At 41.2% G+C, this 11,159-nt stretch overlaps 1 long non-coding RNA gene across 1 annotated transcript; it reads right to left on the reverse strand.

Moving 5' to 3' along the window:
- Positions 1 to 10,286: 10,286 nt before the first annotated feature.
- On the reverse strand, positions 10,287 to 10,940 carry LOC307013777. Its single transcript, XR_013801059.1, has 2 exons — positions 10,858 to 10,940; positions 10,287 to 10,420 (listed from the first exon to the last, which is right to left on the reverse strand). It is a non-coding gene; the product is annotated as an uncharacterized lncRNA (long non-coding RNA).
- Positions 10,941 to 11,159: the final 219 nt, after the last annotated feature.

The raw sequence follows: 11,159 nt of genomic DNA on the forward strand, positions 1-11,159 counted from the left end.
GCATCAACTAGCCCGGTACAACAGCCGGAGCAAGAGGCGAGCGGAACCGCGACATCAGCTGGTTTACAGCAGGAAGATTCAGTAGGAGAGGAGAGCGCATTGAGCGTAGAAGAGTGTGGGACGTCCAGCGACAGGTCAGTTTTTTCTAACTGTGGCCAAGAACTTGGAGGACCGTATGTTATCTCAAGGAGGCCGGATGCCAGATAAAACTGGATATAACAAGTTCAGTGAGGAGTTGAAGGTGCTTTACGCACAATACTGGCCCGAGGACGCAGGTGCGCTGTATGGAGAGACTGAGGTCGAGTAACTGTGTCAGCGCTTCAACATTGCCAACCCGCGCGCAGTCATACGGGCCTACAGAACGTACAGAGACTCAGATAGTAAAGACACCCCCGATGAGCTGATGGAGTTACTTGTTGCTGTCAACAGCATTCCCATTGCAAGTGCTGAATGTGAGCGCGGATTTTCTCAAATGAACTTGATTTGCACTCCCAACCGTAGCTCTTTGCTCACATCCACCATGTCATCTTTACTCTTCCTAAATCTTGTTGGACCTCCCCTGGCTAAATTCAATCCAGTCCCGTACGTGAGGTCCTGGGTGGCCAAAGGACACAGAACTGCCACAGACACACGCAGTAAAAGCAGAAAAAAAGAGATAGAGGACAATCCGGACATGCTCGTGATGTGGGGTGTTTTAAACAACTAAATATGGTGAGCAAACATACTGTCTATTAATAGGCCGCCGTGCCAATCTTTGAATAGGCCTAATAAATGTTTTTTTTACACGTTAAACCTGTTGAGAAATTAATTGCTGGCTGTATACTGAAGTCCCACCTGTGGTGATGTGGGCATTTGCCTATGTTGTGCGTACTAGCCTAAAAAATTATAAATTATCGTCATAACATTTATACCATAGATACTATTTGAAATTGAGGCTTGTAAGTCCCACAGCGTTGCAAGTGGACATTTTCATGTTGTTTTCAGCACCTTTTCTGTATACGTTCCGGGACCTGTACGCGTCTGGTCATCCCTGAGCTGTCATATGTACTTTGCGTTCCGGCACCTTATGATTTACAAATTAAGCACTGTATACAACTGCAGACTGTGAAATAATTTGTGAATATTATTGACCCTAATTTGATTCCATAGACGCGTCCCCCGCGAAAGTTTTCGCGCCGTCTGTTTATTGTTTATTGTCTGTTGATTAATGCCGATCGTACATGATGGCAAAAAGACGATACAAAGAGGAGTTTTTAAACGTTGGCTTCACAAAAGCTGTTAGAAATGGAGAGGAGCGGCCTCAGTGTGTTTTATGTGGAGAGGTGCTTAGTAACGAAAGCTTGAAAATGAACAAATTGGACCGGCATCTCCAAACAAAACATCCTCTGCATCGGGACAAATCGAAGGATTTTTTCCTCTGCAAAGAAGAGTTGTTCAAGAAGCAGTGCTTTGACGGCGGAAAAGTAAGTCACTCATTTAAATCATTTGATTTGTGTGTTTGTGAGTTTGTCAGGGTCTGTTGTGAAATTGTTTCGTTAATGCAAAGTTGGATGAAATGCAGACTGAGCCCCGGAGCGGACCGCTAGCTGCGCGCTCTCGCGCGTCCTCTACCCGCTCCCGCGAGTCCACTACATTCTGCAGCGGCACAGAGCGATGTTTCAACTTTTACTAGCCTAAAATGTTTTTATAACGGCCGGGAAGATTAGAGGGAAAGTGGCAGGTAGTATGAGAAGGAAAGCGAGAGAAAGCTTTTTTTCACTGCAGCCGCACGGACGTGACTGCTGCAGTGTGATGCACAATACATATGGGGGTTATTCCCTATCTTTATTCAAGAGCGTGGTCTTTAAATTTGAGAGCATACTTTATTGATTTCAGGTTCAGAATATGTATTGCTTTCCCTCAAACCCTGTCCTCACACTCAAATAGTGCCTGCTTGCACTTATGGCGCGTTTCCACTGCAGCGGGTAGCTCACTTTAAGCGTGCCGAGCCGTGCGGGGCCCGTTTTTGGTTTCGTTTCCACTTGGCAAAGTACCGTCTAGCGGGTCCTAATTCACAGTATTGAGTATGTAAGTCGCTTTGGATAAAAGCGTCTAACAAGTAACATGTACTGTAATGCGCTATAAATGCGGTTGCCAGGTCCACATTAGGTATACAGCGTACGCCGGCTGGTGTTAAAAATCACCCAATAACCCAGCAATGTTAATGATGATATTTTCTCTGTTATTTTCAGGCATTCAAAGGGAACAGAGGGGCACTGAGGGCATCCTATCAAGTCAGCCTCCACATTGCCAAAGCAAAGAAGCCCCATTCCATCGGGGAGCAGCTGATCAAGCCTTGTCTTAAAGATGTGTGTCTCTCTGAATATAGTCGAGCACTTGTCTCAACTACAGGAGAACTTCAAGCTGTACTTCCCTGACGCACAGAGAGCTCAAAACCTTCAGTGGGTGAAGTTTCCCTTCCAAGCTGTGCCATCACAAGACCTGGGTCTCAGTCAGGCAGAGTTAGAGGCACTGGTCACACTGCAGGTCAACAGGGGCAGTAAGATGCTGTTTGAAACAACCACTTTGGCACAGTTTTGGGTTGCTCATTTCCAGCAGGCTGAGTTCTCCTGCTTGGCTAAGATAGCTGTAGAAGTATTGATAGAGTTTGGCACCACATACTTGTGTGAATCTGGGTTTTCTACTTTAGCATACCTGAAAAACAAATACAGAAACAGGCTAAATCCTGAGCATGACCTCAGATTGGCACTATCAAAAACCCAGCCCAGAATAGATCTGCTGGTTGAAAACTTCAACCAGCCACATACTTCTCATTAGATGTAATTGTTATTATATTATATATCATGTATCAATATATGATATAATACCCCTTCTAGCATGTCAGATGAGAACATATTGTAAATAAGTCAGTAAAGTTAATCAGTTGCCAAGTGTTGGAGTTTCTTTGTCTCAGAGTGTTTTACAACAGCTCTGTTCATTTAAAAGGGTCTGTACATAGTTGTTGATCAAGTGACAAACTTAATGTTGCACTTCTGATAATTTAAATGTGGTTTCACCTGTGATGTACTGTATACTGCACTCCTATAGTTAGTGTTTAGTCCCTTTCTGTTTACAACATGTTTGTTCTTTGTTCATTTAAAATACTTTAAAATGGTGTGTACATAGTTTTTGAGCTAGTGACAAACTTAATATTGCACTTTTGTTAATTGTATCATTTAAATTAGATTTTTACTGTATACTTGAATGCACTTCCCATGTTTCGTCTTTTTGCTTTGATCCTTATTTTTTCTGGGCAAGCTCAAAGGGAAGGTTTTTATGGTGAGAAACCTAATTGCTGCGAAGCACTTTTATAATTAAATAAACATTTTCATTTACATTTAAAATTCATGGTGTGTTGCATTCTTTGTTTATAAATGTAGATATTATGGAAAATCTTGACATTTTTTTAGCTTGGGTCCCTTGGGACCACAACATTTCTGTTGTGGGTCTCATGCTGAAAAAGTTTGGGAACCCCTGGACTAGGGGTGTCCTGCTATCACCCTGGAGTGAGATGAGTCTTTGATACTGGACAGTTTTTGTTTTATTCTCATCTAAACACAGAGGGATGATAGCTCATATGACACTTCAAAGGTATTTTATTTTGAAACTGTACATCAGAATGTCCTGATTTTTTCTGAGTGACTAGATGGGGTGTCCTGCTATCACCCTGGAGTGAAATGAGTCTTTGATACTGGAGAGGTTTTGTGTTATTCTTATCTAAAAACAGAGGGATAGTAGCTCATATGAGACTTCAAAGGTATTTTATTTTGAAACTCCTTAAGTTTTACATTCACTCATTTATAATGTGGTAGTTATATACGTAGTTTGTTTTAAATAATTATTGATCACATTATATAGTACATATTTCTTAATTTAATATGTTTGGTATGTTATTTTGGTGTATTTATTGACCGAGTAAGTGCTTTTATTTTTGAATGCAGTGTTTCCAGGGGCCTCATGTATAACGCCGTGCGTAGGATTGACGTGGGAAGGTTGCTTACGTAGTAGAAATCCGAAAAATAGGTCCATACATTTTCCGCCACTTTCCGATTCACCAAACATTGCGTACCGGCGAAGAAAGTGCGTATGGGACTTCCTACGCCGGTTTCCCTTTATAAATCACAACCGACTCGAAATGCGGTGCAGCTTTTGCGGGCTTCACATAACGCCCATATTTGCCTATAAATAGTCAAATAAACGCCCTTTCATTCATTTATTTGTTGACTGACTGCATGCAGATCGCAGGAAATGACGACAGAACAGCTAAAAAAAAACATCTCACACCGTGTCAGATTTTGTTTATTTTGGGGAGGTCGAGATAAATCATATTGTTTGGTGGATGCAGTTTGAACCAGAGTAGCAGCATGGAGGTCGGATCGTCACCAAAATAAATAAATAAGTGGTCCGTAAAAGGTTAATGACAACAAAAATACACATAGCCTTCCTCAGGCAGCGTGTTTGTACCGGGGACAGGAGACACCCCCCCCCCTTGATGAGAAACTGTAAGAAATGATCGGGGAATCCCTCCGGAGTGGAGTCATGACTACTGGATCCGAATTATGTTTTTGTATTTGGTGGTTTGTGTCCCAGCTGTCGATCAGCTGTGCGCAGCGTCTCCACTGCAGCCTGTGCATCTCAACCCGGCCCTCCGCAGCAACTCTATATCCACCAGTTAAAGGAAATACAATGTGTTTTGTTATATTCGCTGTACAATTTACTACATATGGTGCTCTTAGTTTCCATACCTCCTGTGTTTTACGAGCGACTTATCAAGTCTTGGCAAACGGCATAAAACATGATCAAACATGTATTAAACATATATAAAACCATGCTCGTATCTACAACCTATAGAAATGCAAAACGGCGTCAGTTTAGACGTAATTCTGTCCTCCTGCTTACCGCATCATTTATGAGAAAACATTTCATAACATTAACACCACATATTCGAGGTGGTTTTAAATAACATATCCGTATTTATTTATTTCTCCAAGTTATGTTTTTGTGTGAACTGAGGAGTCTCAAACAGGCGTTTGTTAAATCATTTTAAGATTGGCTTTAATCAATGTTTGAAAATGAATTCTTCATATATGATAAATGAGAGGTAACATTTTATTTATGGTATTATTTCCACATATTTCTCTCCATTCTTCCTTCTGCCAACGGTGTCGCAGTTTCTCGTCTCTCCCGTTTTTGTGCTTAGTGCGTACGCATGGGTTAGAGTTTTCGTGGAGGACCGCACGTTTTCCCGTCAAGTTAGTATTTTATAAATCGCAAACATTGCGTAGAAACTGCCGTACGCCATTTTTTGAGCGTATATCCCTTTATAAATGAGGCCCCAGGACTCTACCGTAATGCAGCGCCATATAGATAGAAGAGTTACGACAGTGGAGTGCACCAGCTGGGCGTAAACTGGGCGTAACTCTACGTCTGACGTAGAACCGAAGGTTAAGACCAAACTAAAGTTATGACTCGTGCACCACTACACTTAAGCCGCGTATGCAACTTTTACGCCTAGTATGGAGCACGCGTAAATCGGAAAGAGAGACTAGTATCCATAGTAACGTAAAACAGGCAAGAAGGAAACTAACTATGGCAGTGCGTCTTGTTTACATGTTGTAACAACGAAAGGGCATTAAGACGAGAGAGTCGTCTGTGATCGAACAAACCCACTGGACATCTATTCAGTGAGCTGATAGAGAGGTTTCATTCCGGCAGACAAGCCCTTTTTGATTTAATCGAGGAGATCTCCCCTCAACAACAGAACGGATCAGACACATACGCTGCGCTCTACCCTATGGAATGCCATTTAAGCCAAAATTAAATAAATAAATAAATAATTAAATAAATACATATATATATATAAATATGCCTATGAAATAAATTATGAAATAAATAAATGAGGCAATAAATATGTATACATGTACATTTAAATACACATTTATTTATTTCATGGGACTTTTATTTCATAATGAGACATTTATTTCAAGAGACTTTTATTTCATAATGACACATTTATTTATTTCAAGAGACTTGTATTTCATAATGACACATTTATTTATTTCAAGAGAATCGTATTTCATAATGACATATTTATTTATTTCAGATGACTTGTATTTCATAATGACGCATTTATTTATTTCAGGTGACTTGTATTTCATGATGAGACATTTCATGATGAGACATTTCCATTCCTTATATGCAAATGAACGGGGCGTGGTTAGCTCACAGATCCAGAGACCCAGACCAAAGCAACAGCACCACAACATTGACACTAACTGGTTCTTCTCTGGTCCGCCCAATGCTGCTCTTCTGAGAGCAACCGCTCTGACAGCTCTCTCTAGTCTCTTCTGGGAAACAGCTAAAAGTCCTTCTGGAGGTAAGCAACGCTACACAATTACACCCAGTCTGAGAGTAAAATATTTCTCGAAGGTTCGTTTTGCTTTCTTACAACGTTAAGTTAATGTTAACGTAACCTTAAGTTTGCTAGGAGGCTATTGTTACGAGCTAGCTGTCTTAGCTAACAACAGTTAGCAGCTAACGTTTTCTGCAGTTTTTGTTGTTCTGAAAAACTTGATGTAGTTATTTAACAACAGATAAACAACATCATTTAATAACAGATTTTACTTTAATACTGTGGGAGACATGATTAATGTTCATCGCACAACTGCATATCGGGCTATTAGACACGTTTCCTTGGCTCTCCAGTGCCGCCTTAGGAATTATATTTACTTGACACAAGGAGAAGCAGCAAAATCCTCCTGGCATCCGTGAAGATATCAGTGGACGAGTTAACCACAATCACATAATAAACAACATATAGCCCTGTATATTTGTAATATGAACGCTGTTTTTTTGCAATTGCATTTCAATAAGCTCCCATTGTGACCACATATTTTCATTAGGCCGTTTTATAGCCTATTTTATTCAAAAAACACACACAAGAAGAACATTAGATAACAAATATGATTAGAGAATGGTGAATGACAAATTGTCTTCTTCAGTGATTCTTTGCTGATTCTTAAGAATTATAATTTTGAGTCTTAATTTGTCCTGCTCCAGCTCAATTTTGTCATGTTCCACTGCAGTTTTGCGCTCTCCACCTCCACACGAACGATCTCTTTCTCCACCAGTTCACGCTGTAGCTCTGTAAAATCCCTCTTTCTTTTTCGGGGTGTGGGCGTCATTTTTCTCTTCTTTTGGTTTCTGTTATCCATGACTTCGTTATCCAAATCTTAGTTTGCTCTGAATGGAGGAGTTCGAGTGTTAAATTATGTAGATGTGTGTTGCTTGGCAACAATTACTGTTTCGCGTTCATTCACGTGGACGCGCATCTTAAGACCGGGGGCAGCTACGACCTAGACTAATCAGGCTTGGTGCACTCGGTGTAAATTCGAATCACTAAGTCGGACGTAGCTAAGCCCTGCCCGACGTTATGCTGCGTTCACATCGGACGCGATGTGACGTTTGGGGGCGGCGCGATTACATGTAAAGTCAATGCAGAGACACGATCAGACGCGAATTCGCTCCGACGGCGCACATGAAGCGGTCGACGCGGCGCGAATCACGCGATTGAGGCAATTGAAGGGGGCCGCGTCAAACGCGAGAGTTCAATTTTTTCAACTCGAGCGTCAAATTCATGTGACGCGTTCTCGCGGGAGCCAATCAGAGGTGAGGATCTCAGCCTGCCCTCACTGACGTTCAACCAGAAAACATCAGCCATTAGCTGTTAGCAGTTAGCACACAGAGATCACAGCTCCTCATATCTGTTCAGAAACTGTACAGAAGTTAAACAAGTACAAACCACAGACTGTCTGTGTCATGGCGAATACAGTCGCTGGTTTATTTATGTCTGTAGGCTGTTGTTATGAGTGTGGAGTGAGCATATACAACGTTAGCTTAGCCTGGTCGACCCAATCTCCATTCAGAAAACAAGCATTAAAAAAGGTTTTTCGCCTGCCGTCTTGTCTGCAGACTCGTCAAGCATTAATTCATGGTTTTTACTAACCGGTATCAGTATGTTGTTACGTCGGCATCATTTAGAAACGTGTATTGCAATTTAATCACGGTAAAATATGTTAATTTTGTTGTAGTTGTAGCTCCCGAGCCAGCGGTGCATCAACGGTATGTCTGTTTTGAATGACACGATAAAACAAACTGCAAGCCGCGGTGAAACTTGAGCGATTAGAGCGTTTTTTAAAATTAAAACGGTTATCGTCAAGTGGTTCATGTAGACGAGGATCGTTCCCCGGAAGTTCATGGCGGGCAATGTGAATGCATTGATAACAGGAGATAGAACTACGATTTTTGGTAATTGACCTTTCGCAAAGCCACGCCCCTAAATGCCCGTTGTCCAATCATATTCGATCACGTGCGCGGCTCCCTGTGGAAGTCCGACAAGCTTAGCGTTCAAATTCATTGCGAAAATGGTGAAGCGTTGTGCTTATGGTCTTTGCAAATCGGATAGCAGATATCCCATAAGCTTAGAGGGGGGGGTGATATTTTACCCGTTTCCTAAACCCAAAACCCGAGAGGAGAGATGCCGCCAGTGGATAAAGAAATGCGGCAGGCCCCATGCCCAGCTGAATATGGCGAATATCAACAAACACAAATAAGTTTGCTCGAAGGTAAATACGTGCTAACGTAGCTAGCTAGCTAGCAAAGATTACATTCACAAATTAACTAACTAATTTAATTAACTAATTTCACTAACTAACGTTAGCTAAAGTCACACGACTACAGCTGTAAGCTGTGTGCTTATAGGTCGTTTTGACCATGTATATCACTTGATGCATAATAATGTCTGAACAGCTGAGCTCCGTTATTAGTCTGTGGTCAAAGTACAAAAAATTAAGCCAACAGGCAATCATTCATTTATATTTTGCTTTAATCTTTGTAGCATTTTGTTAATGGAAAGCCTACTGCCGACTTCCCTAATCCTGCTGCACAAGTTGGCACCCCGACCCCCACAAAGGAACAACAAGGTGGATGCAGAAAGCCACCAAGGAAACGGTAGTTAACTTTAGACAAACTACAACATGTAATGCCTCTTGTGATTGTATTGTTTTATTCCAAAATAATAATAATAATTCCGTCGAATTTGACATACGGCTCAGTGGTTTTTCGCTCTTGCACTGCGACCTGTATGCAAGTGCCTCTATTGATGTTGTGCCTCCCTCTTTTCTAATGTTTGTACTGTGGATATAACCCTCCATAGCGTATTGTAGCCCATTTTGTCGGGACCTGGAGGATATTGCTGCGTTATTGCTCCAAAATGAGTCTGTTAAGGCGACTCCGACGTTACGGAGACCCTCCATTATGGCTTTGTTTAACGCATCTGGCTCTCAGCTTGTCGGACTAGCAACAGTAACCAAGGGGGGGCGTGGCCTTGCGAAAGGTCAATTATGAGTGAATAAATGTTTTGATTTGCAATATTTATACAACAAATCGATATGTGTATGTATTTACATAAATATGTTTTAAAAAATAAAATAGAATTTGTTAATATTAAGTGATAATATTAGGATTAGTGTGAACAACTAGTTTACATGTTAGGCTAACAGTGCCTTGGTTAAAGAGCCTGTTGCTGTTTATTTATAGCTTTGAATTCTTTAAAACCAATATTATCTTCTTAAACTTGTATGGTAATCAGGAGCATCACTTTCTAATGTTTATCGATATATTTAGAGGGAGGGGATCTAAAGGAATGCTTCAAAATTCAGATTAGATTAATTTTTACCATTTTCTTAAATTCATGGTAGTTTCAGTAATCCCATGGTAATTGAGGACACAAGTTATCTAAATGACTAATGTCACCTTTATGGCTTTCAGAAAGGACAGGAGACCGACAGGTGACTATCAAAGGACTAGCAGCAGCAGCAGCAGCATGATGATGATGATGATGTTAAATGTGTTGTTTTAGGAACATCCATTGCAAATACATGGAATTCAATAAACATTGAATAGCATATCATGCAGTTTGTCTGTGCCTTTTCCTCCGTGTTGTCCTGGTTTTTCTGTGCTGCCTCCTAGTCGCCACCATGGTTTGCTGTGCTGCCTGGGGATGCTCAAATCACTCCGAGAAAGGAGTACGAATGTACGGCTTCCCCACTGACAAAGAGCGGAGGAAAAAATGGCTGGCTCAAGTCAGCAGGAGCAATTTCACGACCAACAGCAAACAAATATGTGAGGTAATTGTATGCAAACACTGCATTTGCACTTTTTCACAAAACGAAAACCACACCATTGGGAAAGCTTAATGTTTTGTTTAATACAAAAAAACAGGGAAAGGCTTGAAAAACACTGAGAGTTGAGACTCAGGGTGCAGGGTGAGGGTCTCAGTGCAGGTATTCAGGCTCCATTGAATCCCCCTCTGGTTCTTGTGCTGAAAGAGGGAGTAACAGACAGGAGAAAGGGTTATCCACACCTATATAGCACACCTATTGGATGGGAATTTGCTTTGGGGAGATAAGGTGTGGTCTTTGTTCCCAACTGAAGTTATGGAATTGTATTATTTGTGAGTTTAACAAAGTATGACAAATGGCATCAGTAACAGATGTGATATGAATTTCTATAAAGTTGTCTCACATTCTTGGTCATATTTTATATACAGTATGTAATGAGTATAACATGTCCAGTAAGTATAAAGTGTTTCCTAATACTGTGTATTCAACCACTATGGAATATGTATGTGGGCAGACAAAACTGAGTTGTTCTGTGTGTGAAGTAACCTCAAGTCACTCTGCAGGCACATTTTGATGCAGACCAGTTTGTCAATACAAAAAAGGGCAAGACTAGGCTGAGAGCAGAGGCTATACCCACCATCTTCGTGCATCACCCTGTGGTCAAAAAGAGAAGGGCCCCTGCACCACGATTCACCCCGGGACCTGTATCTACAAAGCCCATAGATGAGATTAACAAATTTATCACTTCCGGGCAAAAATAACGTTTCCGCCCACTTTTGGGGGAAAACAACGCTGTCAGTTGAACAGCGGTCAATACAAATTCTGAAGTTTTTGCCAATCCGATCATAAATTTAAGAAAACCGGAGATTTTTGGATCTTCAAAGAGCCCGATTAGAATGGCCGGACAGGCAAACTATTACATGAAATCATTGGAAAGCG

Source organism: Notothenia rossii (assembly GCF_949606895.1).
Source record: "Notothenia rossii genome assembly, chromosome: 7".
Taxonomy (NCBI): domain Eukaryota; kingdom Metazoa; phylum Chordata; class Actinopteri; order Perciformes; family Nototheniidae; genus Notothenia; species Notothenia rossii.